The sequence below is a fragment of the Erinaceus europaeus genome, chromosome 3 (assembly GCF_950295315.1).
Source record: "Erinaceus europaeus chromosome 3, mEriEur2.1, whole genome shotgun sequence".
NCBI lineage: Eukaryota > Metazoa > Chordata > Mammalia > Eulipotyphla > Erinaceidae > Erinaceus > Erinaceus europaeus.
In genome coordinates, this window is record NC_080164.1 from 34,459,818 (window position 1) to 34,478,622 (window position 18,805).

Here is an 18,805-nt window from a genome sequence, read left to right on the forward strand (position 1 = left end):
TGGGATTTTTGCAAGCAGCATGTGGTTGGGTTGTGTTTTCTGAACCATATTCCCACTCTGTGCCTTTTGATGGGTGAGTTTAAGCCATTGACATTTATTGATATTATGGATTTAATGTATTGTGGTACCATTGTTCAATGAATTTTTATTTCCTTTGATATATGGCAAGTATTATAGTGAAGTTCTTGTTTATAAGAGGTCTTTTAGAGCCTCTTTCAGGGCCGGTTTGGTGATGGTTGCTTCCTTTAACTGTTGTTTGTCTAAGAAGGTATTGAGCCCTCCACCTAGTTTGAATGAAAGTCTAGCAGGATATATTATCCTTGGTTCAAACCCTTTTTCTTTTAGGGCTCAATAGATATCTTGCCATTCTCTCCTCTGGCTTTTAGAGTTTGAGTGGATAAGTCTCCTGATAGTCTTATGGGTTTTCCCCTGTATGTGACTTTTTTTTGTCTCTTGCAGCCTTTAGGATCCTTTCTTTATCCTTACTTCTTCTCATTGTGACTATGATATGTCTTGGTGTCTTCAGGTCTGGGTTGATTCTGTTTGGAAATCTCTGAGACTCTTGAATCTTAATGTCCTTTCTGTAATTCAGGTCTGGGAAGTATTCTTCTATAATTTCCTCTATAATTTTTCCTTTCCCTTCCTCTCTTTCTTCCTCTGGCAGGCCAATTATAAGAATGTTACTTTTTTCGAGATCGTCCCGTATGTCTCTGCTGTTGTTTCCAGTGTCTCTTAATCTCTTTTTGAGCTCTTTCACCTCTTTCTTAGTTTTCTCTAGCTCATCTTCTGACTGGCTAGTTCTGTTTTCTGCTTCTGTTAGTCTGCTTTCCCTTCCCTCAGCTGCTTTCCTCAGTTCAGCTATTTCAGCTTTCAGTTCTCTAATTGCCTCAAGATAATCGGTATTTTCCTTGGGGGTCTCAACTGTTGTTTCCCTAATACTGCCATTCCTTTCCTCCAATGTTGTTTTCATTTCTGTGATTAATAAGTTTATTATTGCTTGCATACTTTTCTTATCTATGGTTACTTCTGGCTGATTTTTGGTTTCTTCTGGGCTCTTGTCTTCATTCATTGTAGTAGCAGTTTTATTTGCTCTTGATCTACCCATTTTTTTGATTAATGTGTTTCTTATTTTTATGTTCTGTTGTTCCTCAGTTGTTGTGTTTTGAGTACAAGCAACACTGTACTAAATACCTTTATGACAAATGCAATCACCAACCTCAGAATTTATAATAGCAACTGAAGCAAGGATTGAAGCAGTTTAACCACTACCAGTTAGCCAAACAATGTTTCCAGTCTGTGAAAAAATAGCAGCCAAGTCCAGGTGAAGAAGAAAGAGAAAGGAAAAAAAGGATAGCAAGAATAGACAATTATGAAAATCTACTATCCGCTGTGTATTCTAGGAGTAGCAAGAAGAGAAAGGGAAATAGAGCAGAGACACCCACATAGAGAGTCCACTCTGAATCAGATTTCTTCCCCAAAATAATTCACAAACGAGTATCAGTGAATTCAGAAAGCCAAAGAAGGAGGAAGTAAGGAAGACAAGAAAAAAAAGAAAGTAAAACAAGAGAGAGAAAAGAAAAAAAAGATAAGAAAAAGAACTGTAATAAAGGAGCAGTGAAAGGAAATTTTTTTAATTAATTAATTTATGTATTTACTTTATTTTATTTTTTAATTATCTAGGAGGCGGGAGAAAGGGAGAGTGGGTAAAGGAGGTAGGAGTAGTAAAACAAGTTCCTCTTGCAATGGATAAGATGCCCAGTCCCCTAGCAATGAAAAATACACTAAGAGTAAAGGGGGGGAGATACACTTTTATATAATATTAATAATTAAATAGAGCAGGGTAAAAAACCCTGTCCTAGATTGCCTCAAGCTGCCTGAGCAGAGGCAGCTGATTCTTAAGGAAGTAAAACAGGACGGCGGGAAGATGGCGGACTGAGAAGCTGCTAACAGCGAGTGCTCTGATCGCATCGTCGGCAACGGTAGGATTTTCTGCCTTTAGCAGGCCAGTCAATAAGGGGTGACACCAAAGAGGTGATTATAATTTAATTTGGGTTAAGAATTAGAGTAAAGGTGACATGGACTAGCGGGGCTCCAGACTTCCCAGGCGCCGGGCAAGGCGAGTGCGCCGGGCATTATCCTCCGCCCGGGAAAGTGGCTCCTCCGCCGGTTGCAGAGCGAGGCAGGCAGAGGACCCGGAGAGAGCACTTTAGCTCGGGGGCTTTCTCTTGGGAGTCTCCAGGGTCCACCGCGACCCTGAGGGCGGATCCAAAGACTTCTTGAGTATAGCTCTCATTGGATCAAAGGATTTGGAGCTACTTTCCATTTTCGAGAAATCCTTTTAAAAAGTCTGGAGTGGGGGGTTTCCTGGAAGCTGCTAGACTCTGAGCTCCGAATGCACTCCCCTGGAGACAATAAGATTTTTGCCTTTAGCAGGTCATCCAATAAGATGTCCTTAGACACCAAGGAGGCGATTATAACTTAATTTGGGTTAAGAATTAGAGTAGGAAAAAAAATCCTTTTTTCTTCCTTTTAATTTTCAAGCATACATCCTTCCCGCCACCCCTCCCCCCCATAAGCAGTCCCTGGGACCAGCTACTAGCAGGATACCCCATACCACCAAACAGGGTTTTTTTTTTTTTTTTAACTCACTGATACGCATTCGGGAAGTTCCTTACACTGCTCTTTAATTACAACTCTTCTTCTTATCTTCTCCCTTTTCTCTCTCTTATCTCTCTCTCTTTTTTTAGTTTTTTTTTTTAATCTTGTCATACACTTCTTTCTTCTCTGCCTTTCTGAATTTGTGAATTACTTTGGGGAAGAAATATGACTCAGAGTGGACTCTCTATGTGTGTATCTCTGCTCTAGTTCCCTTCCCCCTCTTGTTACACCTAGAATATACACTGGATAGTAGATTTGCATAACTGTCTATTCTTGCTATCCTCTCTTTCTTTTCTCTTTCTTCACTGGGATTTGGTTACTATTTTTTCACGGACTGGAGAAATTGTTTGGCTAACTGGTAACGATTAAACTACTTCAATACTTACTTCAGTTGCTACTGTAATTCCGGAGGTTGGTGAGTGCAATTGTCATAAAGGTATTTAGTACAGTGTTACCTGTACTCAAGACACAACAACTGAGGAACAACAGAGCATAAAAAAAAAGAGAAACACATAAATAAAAAAAATGGGTAGATTAAAAACAAATAAAACTGTTACTCCAATGAATGAAGACAAGAGCCCAGAAGAAACCACAAATCAGTCAATCAGTCAGAAGTAACCATAGAAAAGAAAAGTATGCAAGCAATAATAAACTTATTAATCACAGAAATGAAAACAACATTGGAGGAAAGGATGGCAGTATTAGGGAAACAACAGTTGAGACCCCCAAGGAAAATACTGATTATCTTGAGGCAATTAGAGAACTGAAAGCTGAAATAGCTGTAATGAATAAAGAAGCTGAGGCAAGGGAAAGAAGACTAACAGAAGCAGAAAACAGAATTAGTCAGACAGAGGATGAGTTAGAGAAAACTAAGAAAGAGGTAAAAGAGCTTAAAAAGAGATTGAGAGACACTGAAAACAACAACAGAGACATATGGGATGATCTCAAAAGAAGTAACATTCGTATAATTGGCCTGCCAGAGAAAGAAAGAGAGGAAGGGGAAGAAAACATTCTAGAGGAAATAATACAAGAAAACTTCCCAGACCTGAATAACAGAAGGGATATCAAGGTTCAAGAGGCCCAGAGAGTACCAAACAGAATCAACCAAGACCTGAAGACACCAAGGCACATCATAGTCACAATGAGAAGAAGTAAGGATAAAGAAAGGATCCTAAAGGCTGCAAGAGAGAAACAAAAAGTCACATACAAGGGAAAACCCATAAGACTATCTGCAGATTTCTCCACTCAAACTCTAAAAGCCAGAAGTGAGTGGCAAGATATCTATCAAACCCTGAATGAAAAAGGGTTTCAACCAAGGATAATATATCCTGCTAGACTTTCATTCAAGGTAGATGGAGGGATCAAAACCTTCTTAGACAAACAACAGTTAAAGGAGGCAACCATCATCAAGCCGGCCCTGAAAGAGGTACTAAAAGACCTCTTATAAACAAGAACATCACTATAATACTTGCAATATATCAGAGCAAACAAATTGTTTTTTAGAGCAATGGCACTACAATACATTAATTAATAATATCAATAAATGTCAATGGCTTAAACTCACCCATCAAAAGGCACAGGGTGGGGAGATGGATCAGAAAACATAACCCAACCATATGCTGCTTGTAAGAATCCCATCTGTCACAAGATAAACACAGACTTAAAGTGAAAGGATGGAAAACTATCATACAGGCTAACGGTCCACATAAAAGGGCAGGAACAGCCATTCTCATCTCAGACATGATAGATTTTAAATTAGATAAAGTAATAAAAGACAGGCAAGGACACTACATAATGATTAGAGGATCAATCAGCCAAGAAGACTTAACAATTATTAACATCTATGCACCCAACAAGGGACCATCTAAATACATTAAGCATCTACTGAAAGAATTTCAAAAATACATCAATAGTAGTAGAATAATAGTGGGAGACTTCAATACCCCACTCTCACACTTAGACAGATCTACAAAGCAGAGAACCAATAAAGATACAAGAGAATTGAATGAAGAGATTGACAGACTAGACCTCTTGGACATTTTCAGACTCCTCCACCCTAAAAAACTGGAATACACCTTCTTTTCAAACCCACATAACACATACTCAAGGATATACCACATGTTAGGCCACAAAGACAGCATCAATAAATTCAAGAGCATTGAAATCATCCCAAGTATCTTCTCAGACCACAGTGGAGTAAAAATAACATTTAACAACAAAAGAAAAATTATTAAAAGACATAGAATTTGGAAACTAAACAACATGCTCCTTAAGAACCACTAGGTCAGAGACTCACTCAAACAGGAAATTAAAATGTTCCTGGAAACTAATGAAAATGAAGATACAACCTATAAAAATATTTGGGACACAGCTAAAGCAGTACTGAGAGGGAAAATTATAGCCATACAATCACATATTAAACACCAAGAAGAAGCCCAAATGAACGACCTTACTGTACACGTTAAGGACTTAGAGGAAGAGGAACAAAGGAACCCTAAAGCAACCAGAAGGACAGAAATCACTAAAGTTAGATCAGAAATAAACAACATTGAAAATAAAAGAACCATACAAAAGATCAATGAAGCCAAATGTTGGTTCTTTGAAAGATTAAACAAAATTGACAAACCCCTAGCCAGACTCACCAAACAAAAAAGAGAGAAGACTCAAATTAATAGAATTGTAAACGATGCAGGAGATATCACAACTGACACCACAGAAATCCAGAGAATCCTGTGAAACTTCTATAAAGAACTATATGCCACCAAGCTAGAGAATCTGGAAGAAATGGAACAATTCCTAGAAACCTATGCACTTCCAAAACTGAACCAAGAAGAACTACAAAATCTAAATGCACCAATCACAGACAAAGAAATTGAAACCGTTATTAAGAATCTCCCCAACAACAAAAGTCCTGGACCAGATGGCTTCACAAACGAATTCTACAAAACTTTCAGGAAACAGTTAATACCCATACTTCTTAAGCTATTCCATAAGATTGAAGAAACAGGAATACTCCCTTCCACCTTTTATGAAGCCAACATCACCCTGATACCAAAAGCTGATAGGGACAGAACAAAAAAGGAAAACTACAGACCAATATCTCTGATGAACATAGATGCCAAAATATTAAACAAGATCTTGGCCAACCGGATACAGCAACACATCAAAAAGATTGTTCATCATGACCAAGTGGGATTCATCCCAGGAATGCAAGGCTGGTTCAACATCCGTAAGTCAATCAATGTCATTCACCACATCAATAAAAGCAAAGCCAAAAACCACATGATTATCTCAATAGATGCAGAGAAAGCCTTTGACAAAATCCAACACCCATTCATGCTCAAAACTCTACAAAAAATGGGAATAGATGGGAAATTCCTCAAGATAGTGGAGTCTATATATAGCAAACCTACAGCCAACATCATACTCAATGGACAGAAGCTGAAAGCATTCCCCCTCAGATTGGGGACTAGACAGGGCTGTCCACTGTCACCGTTACTCTTCAACATAGTATTGGAAGTTCTTGCCATAGCAATCAGGCAAGAGAAAGAAATCAAAGGGATACAGATTGGAAGGGAAGAAGTCAAGCTCTCACTATTTGCAAATGATATGATAGTATACATAGAAAGACCTAAAGAATCCAGTAGAAAATTACTGGAAGTTATTAGGCAATATAGCAAGGTATCAGGCTACAAAATCAATGTACAAAAATAAGTGGCATTTCTTTATGCAAACACTAAATCTGAAGAAGAAGACATCCAGAAATCATTCCCATTTACTGTTTCAGCAAAATCAATCAAATACCTAGGAATAAAGTTGACCAAAGAAGTGAAAATCTTGTATACTGAAAACTATGAGTCGCTACTCAAGGAGATAGAAACTGATACCAAGAAATGGAAAGATATCCCATGCTCATGGATTGGAAGAATACATATCATCAAAATGAATATTCTCCCCAGAGCCATATACAAATTTAATTCAATACCCATCAAAGTTCCACCAAGCTTCTTTAAGAGAATAGAACAAACACTACAATCATTTATCTGGAACCTGAAAACACCTAGAATTGCCAAAACCATCTTAAGGAAAATAAACAGAAATGGAGGCATCACACTCCCAGACCTTAAACTATATTATAAAGCAATCATCATCAAAACAGCATGGTACTGGAACAAAAATAGGCATACAGACTAGTGGAACAGAATTGAAAGCCCAGAAGTAAATCCCAACATCTATGGGCATCTAATCTTTGATAAGGGGGCACAAAGGACTAAATGGAAAAAGGAGGCTCTCTTCAATAAATGGTGCTGGGAAAACTGGGTTGAAACATGCAGAAGAATGAAATTGAACCACTTTATCTCACCAGAAACAAAAATCAACTCCAAATGGATCAAAGACCTAGTTGTCAGACCAGAAACAATCAAATACTTAGAGGAAAACATTGGTAAAACACTTTCCCACATACACCTCAAGGACATCTTTGATGTATCAAACCCAATTGTAAGGAAGACTAAAGCAGAAACAAACCAATGGGACTACATCAAATTGAAAAGCTTCTGCACATCCAAAGAAACTATTAAACAAACAGAGAGACCCCTCAAAGAATGGGAGAAGATCTTCACATGCCAGACATCAGACAAGAAACGAATCACCAAAATATATAAAGAGCTCAGCAAACTTAGCCGCAAAAAAGCAAATGACTCCATCCAAAAATGGGCAGAGGAAATGAACAAGACATTCACCACAGAGGAGATCCAAAAGGCTAACAAACATATGAAAAACTGCTCTAGGTCACTGATCGTCAGAGAAATGCAAATTAAGACAACACTAAGATACCACCTCACTCCTGTAAGAATGGCATACATCAAAAAGGACAGCAGCAACAAATGCTGGAGAGGATGTGGGGACAGAGGAACCCTTTTACATTGCTGGTGGGAATGTAAATTGGTACAGCCTCTGTGGAGAGCAGTCTGGAAAACTCTCAGAAGACTAGACATGGACCATCCATATGACCCAGTAATTCCTCTCCTGGGGATATACCCCAAGGACTCCATAACACCCAACCAAAAAGAGGTGTGTACTCCTATGTTCATAGCAGCACAATTCATAATAGCTAAAACCTGGAAGCAACCCAGGTGCCCAACAATAGATGAGTGGCTGAGAAAGCTGTGGTATATATACACAATGGAATACTATGCAGCTTTCAAGAACAATGAACCCACCTTCTCTGACCCATCTTGGACAGAGCTAGAAGGAATTATGTTAAGTGAACTAAGTCAGAAAGATAAAGATGAGTATGGGATGATCCCACTCATCAACAGAAGCTGACTAAGAAGATCTGAAAGGGAAACTAAAAGCAGAACCTGATCAAACTGTAAGTAGGTAACCAAAGTAAAAACCCAGTGGTGAGGGGTAGACATGTAGCTTCCTGGGCCAGTGGGGGATCGGAGTGGGCCGGAGGGATGGGTCACAGCCCTTTGGTGGTGGGAATGGTGTTTATGTACACTCCTAGCAAAATGTAGACATATAAATCAGTATTTAATTAATATGAGAGGGGGAAATCAATTGTATGTCTCAAAGTTTCTCAAAAGACAAACTGAATCTTTTTAATATATAGGCTGTGTATTTGATATGTGGACTCTCTCAAAAGCCTAGACCAAGTAGATTAGAAGCATCCAATAGCACAGCTATATACAAGATACTGGGTACTGTACAGCAAATCATAACAAAGGGACTTTTCAAAGTTAACCCAATTAACAAATAAAGTGATGATAATATTAACTATCGACTGTCTTTTTGAATCCTAAGACAGCAGGAACCTCACATCTTTACTATAGAGCCCCTACTTCCCCCAGTCCTGGAACCCTTGGATAGGGCCCACTTTCCTGTATGCATCTCCCAATCCGAACCAAATAATATTGCATCCGCCGATCACAATCTAACCAAAGCAACGATTGCCACCTCAATATGCTTCACCTCAGACTGTATCCAGAGACTTCACGTGTGGAATGACAACCCTTCAACTACATTATTCAGGTGAGACCTTTCCTTTTATAGCACACTCTAATTTCATCTCAGGTAGTTCACTTTCTAACAAAGTCCCATAACCTAGATATACACCAGTTTCTGTGAGAGAGAGCTTATGTGCACACGTATCCATAAACTACTGCAAAATATATACCTGAAAGCAGGATTACACTAGAGTTTGCAGTGAGTACCTCCCTAACACTTCCTCTCCACTATTCCAAGCTTGGGATCCATGATTGCTCAACAAATTGTTTGGCCTCATATGTTAACTCTCTTTTCAATCACCAGGTTCCAGATGCCTCCTGGATGCTGGCTAGGCTTCCCTGGATTGAAGACCCCACCAATGTGTCCTGGAGCTCAGCTTCCCCAGAGACACACCTTACTAGGGAAAGAGAGAGGCAGACTGGGAGTATGGACCGACCAGTCAACGCCCATGTTCAGCGGGGAAGCAATTACAGAAACCAGACCTTCTACCTTCTGCAACCCTCAACGACCCTGGGTCCATGCTCCCAGAGGGCTAGAGAATGGGAAAGCTACCATGGGAGGGGGGGAATTATGGTGATTGGGTGGTGGGAATTTTGTGGAGTTGTACCCCTTCTACCTTATGTTTTTGTTCACTAACCCTTTCTTAAATAAAAAATTAAATAAAATAAAAGAAAGTAAAACAAACAAAAAACCAAAAACCAAAAAAAAAAAAAAAAAAAAAAAAACCTCAGGACAGTCTTTCCCTTTTGTAGATCCAATTGGCCATTTAGAAAGAAAGAGGGCATAGGGTTTCAGAAAGGAATAGACTTGGAATGGAACCCCTGTTGAGCTAGGAATCTTGGTAAAGAAAGAAGCTCAGCAGGGAAGCCTGCTAGGAGCAGCTCTCTAGCACCCAGTGTCTGCTTATGGGGGGTTGGGGGGGAAGGGGTGCTCTTTGGGAATAATAAAGAAATTTTACCTGTTTTTTATTCCTCTGTATTCTAACCCAAACTGTGCTATATTCACCCCCTTGGTGTCACAGCTAGGACCCCAAATTCACTGTCCTGCTGAAGGAAAAATATCCTACCGTTTCCAGCAGTTGTTGTCAGAACTCAGACCAGAAGCTACTTCTCAGTCCACCATCTTGGCTCCGCCCCCCATATTCTAACTTCTATTCCTATAGACTGCCTGTCTAATTATTAAAATTCATGAAAATAGAATTATAGAGTTTATAGTATTTTATATCTGAGTATTTTTGTCATGGCTCATCCATTTGTTTGTGATAACTATTGCAATACTATTAAACTCATTAGCCTCACTATATACTTTTCTACTTATAAATACATCATAATTTATGTATTATACTACTGATTAATACATGTACGGAAGTAGACTTACTAGGTTATTGAATATATAAATACACACTCAGTTTTTGTTAGTGTCAGTTTTTCAGCCATATGCAGTGTGGTTATAGCAATTATTATTTTATAGTATAAAAATGCCAGTTGCTCTAATCATATTTGGCATTGCCTATATGTAATCTGAATCATAAATTTTTGAATTAGTATTTTAATATAAAATTGCATTTATATAACAGCCAATTTGAGCATATTTTAACACACAGTTTATTTTATTTGTCAGTTTTTTGGTAGTAGACATTTTTTCTTCAGCTACCTATTCAATATTTCTCCTATTTTGTCAGGTCTTTGTTTCTTATTGTTCTTATTTATAAGCATTGTTTAGGTACTCTGAAGTAACTTTTTTGCAGGTGTATGTCTAATATTTTCTTATTGTATATTATGTACTTCTCTTTTTTTAAATTTTAATTGTAATGGAATTCTTTTAAAGTCAGTTTTGTATTTTTTGGTTGGAAATTTTATGTCTTGTTTAAGGTCAGCTTACTATTCTATTCTTACTGAATTACTTACTGAATACTATTCTATTCTTACTGAATTCAAATCTGGTCAGTGCTATTCTGCACATCACAAAGGTAGATATTGAGACAATAGGACTAAGATTGGAGAAAGGTATAGTTTATGTAGAAGGCACAAATTAAAAAGTGAGTTGTATACCACAAATCCTTCTTCATCAGCTAACAGTGATACAGTTGACACAGGTAGAGAGAATAGTAAAGAGAAGTCTGTGATAAGCCAGGATTTGGTAAAGAAACAAACTTTGTGGTATCAATGAATGTTTGCTCAACATTTCATCATTAGTGAATCAATTCATCTGCAGTAAGTCATGCCTATATATTTTTGATATATTGTCTCAGTCATTCCATTCTTCTGCAAGTAAAAATTCTAAGTTAATTATAATTACAGGAAGGTGGGTATAGGCACAGAGAATAAATAGGTTCTAGAAGATACTTGACCTTGCTATGGAAAGTATTGTTAAGTGGATTAAGCCAATCTATAAACAGAGGGATGGTTTCCATTACCTAGATCATTGAATTCAGTTATGTTATGAAGAAATTTCTTTTTAAAATTTTTTTTGTATTTATTTATTTATTCCCTTTTGTTGCTCTTGTTGTTTTATTGTTGTGCCGGGATAGCCTGAGGGTGCTTCTTCCCGAGCAAGTGCTCTCTGGGTTGGAGAGAACTCAACTGGAGCCAACCGAGGCTGCTGCGTGGGAGAGGGATCAGGAACTCATGCCGCACTAACGTCAAAGGAGATACATTCTGGAACTCTAGAAGCCGGAAAGCAATTCCAAGTGATTTTACTCAGAAAAGCAGCTTGTATATATACTAGCCAAGTAGGGTGGAAACGGTGTGATGTAGAGAGGGTGGAGCGAAAAAAGAGATTGGTGAAAAGTCAGGGTGTGACAAGGAGAGGGGGCGGAGCAGGCGAGAATTCTACCACTGAACCACCAATGCCCTGGAGAGGGTGGTGCTTAGTAAACAGTGGTTTATGTAAATAGACCGCAGCTTTGAGTGGGATCAAACCAATGCCATGCAGGCATGCCAGTGCTTAGTTAAGCAGGATTAGAGGCAGAAGCTTTAAGCCAGGGGAGCTGGCATACTACCCAACATTGTTGTTGTTATTATTGTTATTGTTACTGATGTCGTTGTTGGTGGATAGGACAGAGAGAAATGGAGAGAGGAGGGGAAGATAGAGAAAGGGAGAGAAAGGTAGACACCTGCAGACCTACTTTACCACCTGTGAAGTGACTCTCCTGCAGGTGGGGAGCCGGGGGCTCAAACTGGGATCCTTATGCCGGTCCTCGTGCTTTGCGCTACATAAGCTTAACCCGCTGTGCTACCGCCCGACTCCCCAAGAAATTTCTGAAATTGTCTTTTATACATTGTTTTCCTGTTCAGAGTTAAGACCTACTATCATATGAATTTGATTTTTTATATGGTGTGAAGTAGATAGATTCAAGATTCACTTTTCCTTCTATAGGCATCCAATTGGTATGGTATCATTTATTGAAAAGACAACTGTTTTTTTTCTCATAAGAGATTTTAACAAAATACATTAAAGCTTAACAAAATAAATAAATATCAATGAAGACACTGCTAGGGTCTGGGTGGTGGCACATCAGTTTGAGTGCACATATCACAATGTGCTAGGACTCAGGTTCAAGCCCCTAGTCCCCACCTTCAAGAGGTAAGCTTTTTGAGTGACAAAGCAGGGCTGCAGGTGTGTCTCTTTTTCTCGTTCTCTTTCTCCATTCCTTCTTGATTTCTGGCCATTTATATCCAATAAATAAATAAAGATAATAGAAAATTTTGAAAAAACATTGCCAACATTCTCAGTGTTCAGTACTAAAGTGAGATATATGCAAGAGTATGCTAGAAAGTTGCAGGGTAAGCCACACCCACTTTATATCATACTTTTTTTTCTATCTTTTAGTCCTTTTTACTTTATTTTATTTTTATTTCTTTATTGGGGAATTAATGTTTTACATTCAACAATAAATACAATAGTTTGTACATGCATAACATTTCTCAGTTTTCCATATAACAATACAACCCCCACTAGGTCCTCTCTTATCCTTCTTGGACCTGTATTCCCCCCACCCACACACCCCAGAGTCTTTTATCTTGGTGCAATATGCCAATTCCAGTTCAGGTTCTACTTGTGTTTTCTCTATACCATACTTTTGACAGTGAGAGCAAATGCACATCTACCTCTAACTGCTGCTAGAGAATATTAGCTTTCTCTTTCTTCACTCCCAGACATTTACCAAGAAACTTTTGGGGAAAAGGATTCTGAAAATACAATTATAGAATTCTTCTCTGGAGTATAGACAACTGTCAAGAAAGGGATATCAGTGATACTTATTGGAAATACATTGAAGTCACTTCATTCTTACATGCCTCAAGAGGTGACACTGAAATTGGATAAAATGGTTTATGAGGGCTTTATAGCTCTCATGTTTATTATAACTTTGGGGTACCTCTCTCAGTAAGTTGTATGCACTCAGTTCTTATACCAATTAACTGAGAATATAATAATAAAAATATATTTCTTTTGCCTCCAGGGTTAGCACTGGGACTCAGTGTTGGAACTACAAATACACTGCTCCTGGTGGCCATTTTTTCCATTTTATTGGATAAGACACAGAGAAATTGAGAGGGGAGGGGGAGACAGAAAGGGAGAAAAAAAGATAGACACCTGCAGATCTGCTTCACCCCTTGCAAAGTGTTTCTCCCTGCAAGTAGGGAGCCAGAAGGTCCCAACCCAGATCCTTGTACAAATCCTTGCCTTCCATACTAAGTATGTTTAATAGAGTGTGCCACTGCCTGGCCCTCAATAAAAATAAATTTGAAAGATAGCTCACTAGGTAGGGCCTATCCCTTAATATTTATGTGATCCAGGTTCAAGTCCTGTACCACATAGAAATTCCCAGGTACAAGGGATAACTCTAGTGTTGTTTCCCTCCCCCTACCTTTGTGTGACTCAGCCTATAAATGAAACACTTGACCAGGGACTAGTGAAATCATACATATACACTTCCTCAACTCTGAAATAAATAAGAATGAAAAGAAGAAAAACTGCTGTCAGGAGAGGCATGTCAACTACTGCTGAAATAGGGTGATGCAGACAGATGATACAGTGCAGTAAAATAATGGTTCTGACTGTAAATATACAATGTGCAACTGTGTGCAGGAAAGAGACAGCATGATCAGCCTGTGGGGTGGCTCCTACAGGGATCCTGGAAGCCTATGTGAGATTCTACCTGGAGGAGCAGTGTAAAGACTGCAAGCTTCAAGCAGAGAACAGCAGGCGTACCTAGGGATTCCATATATTACCTGAGAAAAATGTAAACTCAAGCTTTGTTTCCTTTTATCTTGACTTCTTTGAGGAAAATCGCAGGTGCCTTCAAGGAAACAGATGGAAGTTATAATCTGTTTCGGGTAACAAAAGTATCAGGCAGTATTTGTATGGCTTTGGGCAAGTTACTTCCTCTTAGACCTGTGATCTTCTCTCAATATAAGCTCTAGGATTTTTTATTGCTCTTTAAGTTTAGGCTCTCTAGGGTTCCTGACTTTGCTCTTCCTCTGTGCTCATTGCAATTACAAATAAGGTGGACACCTTGATTCACTAGATAGATTTTATTGGGATCTAGATTGGCTTTATCTTCTTTATAGGTTTCTTTTTAGAACTCTTGGTAAGTGGGTTAGAGTGGTGAAAGAAAGAAGAATAAACTCAGGGTGGGTGTCAGTCAATCACAGCATATTTCAATGATTTTGCATGGATTGCAAAGTGTTGAATCATGAGGAGGTTGGCAAAAGGGTCTGCTCCTCATGAGGTCTGCTCCTCATGAGGTCTGGTTAATATTAGGAATTATTGCCTCAAACACTGCAGGTGTGGATCGATCTCTTTCAGTCCCAGTAAATGGGGCTGCACAGCCTTTGACAGCCTCAAAGCCTGCATAGTGCTCATGCCCTAGGGCAGACAATGATGTGGGGGAGTTGCTGATTTTAGGATAGAAAATTACAATGCTTATATAGTAAACAGCACCTGGAAGTTTACTAATGGTTTTTACAATTAGCAGCAGCAGTGTGGTCTGATTATTCATGCTCCTTTTCTATGAAAGAAAATAAAGGAAGCAGATGTTGAAAAAATGTCACATGACTTATATTGTGTTTGAGGGGGGGAAGTAGTGGTGAAATAAGGATGGATGGGTAGAAGCACAAGGAAGGACAGTGTGAGGTAAAAATCATTTCCTGATTTTTTTTTTAAGATTCCCATATGCAAATCATTCTTTCCAAATGTGGAAATGAACCTTCAGACAGGCTTGGTAGTATTAAAACTTTTTTTTCACACTGTGCATTTAAAAAATCCAGTGCATTTTATAGTGGCTGGACAGTTTTGTAGATACAATAAGTACTTAAAGAGACATATATGACTGGGGCAAGTTCTACTTCTAAGAATGGTGATCATTAGGCTGCTCTAACAAACCTACAGGATTCTGGCTGAATTCTTCCAAATCTCAGCAGGCAGGCACTCAATGAATTTCACAGGGCTCCCATTTTCAGTCAGGAAACCACAGGTGCTATGCTATGATATCCTTGCATTTATTTACATTAGGTGTGGGAAGATGATGCTTCTTCATCATCTGAAGTAAATGTTCTCTCATAGAAAAACACATATGCAATGGATAATTTTATTTGCTCTGGTTTTGTTCTAGACAAAGATTTGTATCATCTTTATAAAAGGAAAAACATCTAAAATTTTAGAAGTGCGTAGAGAATGTTCATTATTGACACATTAGTCTCACATATACAATATTTTAGTAGGTAGAAAATTTAGTTTTTACCAAGCAATAGTTAACCAGTTATTTGGGGGAGATTTCTTTAAAAAAAAAGAGAATTTAAGGCAACCAGTGCCAATTGCAGTCAATTAATATGATTGAGAAGTTTTGTTTCTGTTCAGCTGTTCCTTAGAGAAGATTCCAGGTGATCACCCAGTTACAGTAGAGAACAAGCACCATCAAGGGACTCTGGCTATTTGTCATTCTGTTGGGCTCAAACAGTCTAGGTAGATAGATGTGGGAGGTGCAGATCCCCCAACCTGAGTAAGAAGCCTATCACTTCTACATTGAGTCTTGAGGAGGTAGCCAAGGCCCACCTGGCCTAAAGGTGTGTCCCTCCTTGATTCTGTAGGCTGAGATGGCACCAAGGTCAGGGGCGAGGGAGCTGCCTCCTTACACAACATACCCTAAAGGTTTCAATTTCTCATGCATGACTGATACATGACCTTCCTTCATATGGCCATAACTAGGGTCCTTATAGGCTAGTAACTTGCCTTTGAGCCCGAGCTGGATATGAGAAGCAGGTGTAAACTAAGAGAATGAATAAGGTTCACCTGGGGGTAATTAACATGGTGTGAGTGTCACACACTTTCCTCACTGTGTCCTACATACCTCCTCTGTGTTCCTATTGGATGGTGATCAGTATATCTAGCCCTGTGTATAAGCAATATATGAGCTGTCTCTCTGAAGCACTCCAGGATGTTGGCCCTTTCCTCAGCGTCTCATCCTCACCATCAGTTCCCAGTCCCCGGTGTTGCTACCTCTTGTCTGCTGGTCAGAGGACACCCAGAAACAGATAAGGAGAAGGGAAGAGAGAATTGAATCAGTTATATAGAGGAACATAGAGAGAAGGGTTACATTACTTTGTACAATACTGATTGTCATTAGGGTGGTATAAAGGAATAAGATGGCACTCATTGAAGAAGATATAGTCACTACCAATTATTTTACTTGGTTTGGGTTCTTTACAAAGCAGTTTCCCTAGTAACTATATTCAGGTATTGTTAAATTAAAAATGCTTAAAATTAACTGCTCTGGAGCATGCAGAAATGAATTATTTCCTCACTAGCCTTAAGAACACAGACCTTTGGTGATGGGAGCAGTAAAACAAACAAACAAAACTGTACTGTAAAACATTACTCAATAAAGCTCTTAAAAACTATAAGTAAGCAAGTAAACACTTCTTTTTTTCTCCTAACAATCCATTCCCACAGACACTAGCCATAAAACACTGTCTGTAAGTTTATCCTACAACACCCAAGACAATGGAGACAAGCTGGCTGACAGAAGACCTGTGGCCCAACTCTGTCCACCCAACTACACCTGCTCAAATCACAATGACTAAGTAAGCCCACACAATCAACGAGTCAGCTAATCATCAACATTGGGTTGAGACCAAGAACTTTTATAAACTCAGAACCCCCTGCCTGTAGGCATACATGCTTGATATCTGTACCTTACAAATCCCCATTCCTTTCTTGAAGGTCTATCTTTCATCTGCCTACATTTTCTACCTTATTCTTTTGGTCATTCTTTCACAAAGTAGATCTTCTACCCCTTGTGAGTCTTGGAGTTAGACTTTTTCTCATTTATAGATAAATGCTTCAGAAGCCTGTGTATCCCACATTCAGCACAGAGTCATCTCTATTAAAGTGTGTGTGTGTGTGTGTGTGTGTGTGTGTGTGTGTATGTGTGTGTTTGACAGAGAATTTTCTAACTATATAATAACTATCACAAGATCAACAAGGTGTTTGAATCTGAATAACTTTGATTACTGATCAAGGAAATGATCTTATTTAATATTCTAACACATATTAATGATTTTTCATATCTTTTTAATTTAACCACTGTTGAGATCTCAACATTTTCTTAACAAATGTCAGTGGAGCCCCCACCTTCAGGAGGGAAAATTCATAAGCAGTGAAATAGTGCTGTGGGTGTGTCTATCTTATTCTCCTATTTCATTTTCTCTGTCAAAAAAGAGTGAAGAAGAAAAAAGAAATGTTTCTGGGAGTAGTGGAGTTATTCAGGCAACAATCCCCATTGATAATCTTGGTGGCAAAAAAAAAGAAAAGAAAAATTAAAGCTCATAAACTTTTTAATGTATTTACTACATTTTTTTCTTTCTATCCATCCTTTAATAATTCTTCTTCCTCCTTCTTACCCCCTTTCTCTCTCCCTTGAATTCCTCCTCCTCCTGTTCCTCTCTCTTCCTCCTTCTTCTCCTTCTCTTCCTCCTCCTCCTCTTTCTCTCTTCTTCTCCTTCTCCTTCTTCTCTTCTCCTTCTCCTTCCCTTCTCCTTCTCCTCCACCTCCTCCTCCTCCTCCTCCTTCTCCTCCTCCTTCTTCTTCTTCTTCTCTCTCTCCTTCTATTATCCAGTATCTCTACTCTTCAGGGTCCCATACAGAATATTTAGACTGTATTTGAGCTTCTTCATAAACAAAACCATGTGGTTTTATTTTTATTTATATCTGGGTTCAACTTGGATGAGAAGCCAAATTTTTGCTACACTTAGGAGAGACAATAGTTCTGTATCTCTGGCCTTTTATCTTGTTCTGTCATTTCCTATGGGCAATTTTTTTTTTGCATCATTATAAGCCTTTGTAAAGAACTAGACTTTGTTTCTGCCACATCTGTGCATCTACAAGTAGAGATATAGAGACCTTATGAGGACAAGCAAGATAACATACCTGATAGAGTGTCTGTTTTCCCATGCAAATGATCCAGGTTTGAGACCTTGACATAACACATAGGAGTAGTTTAGCACTGGGGTAAGTAATGATACTGTTGTGTTTATCCTTTTCTCTTTGTCTCTTACTTTCTCTTTCCTTCCAAAAGAGCAACTAAATCATGTTCTGTGAAATATGAGCAACATACACACATATAAAACCAAAAAATATTCATTCAGATTCTGTCCACTATTTAGAATAGCAGTACAGGTGCATCTTGAACCTTATTTGGGAATGAAAATGTTTTGAAGACATTATCTTAGTGAGATGAGAAAGTGTACTCATGTGCCAACAACCATACTGTAAGCCATTAACCTCCCAGCTGAAAAAAAAAAGAAAAAAACCCAAGGAAAATAAATGTCAATGAGGGAACAATAAAATAAGGTAGCAATACAGGGATAAATAACATAGTAGCCAATAATTTTATTTTTTTTCAGGGAGTAGAACATGTTATGTTGATATTCAACTAAATATTACGTTTCAGATACACATGCTACTGGGGAAATTTAATAGAATTTTCATAGGGAATAAGAGATAAAAATAATATTATCTATGTCTTTGTGAACATTTGTCCAATGCATCTTCATTCACTGAACCAGTTAACTATTATCTTAAAACTTCTACATCTTCACCTATAAATCATCTTAAATGCCTCAAAACTTCTTAG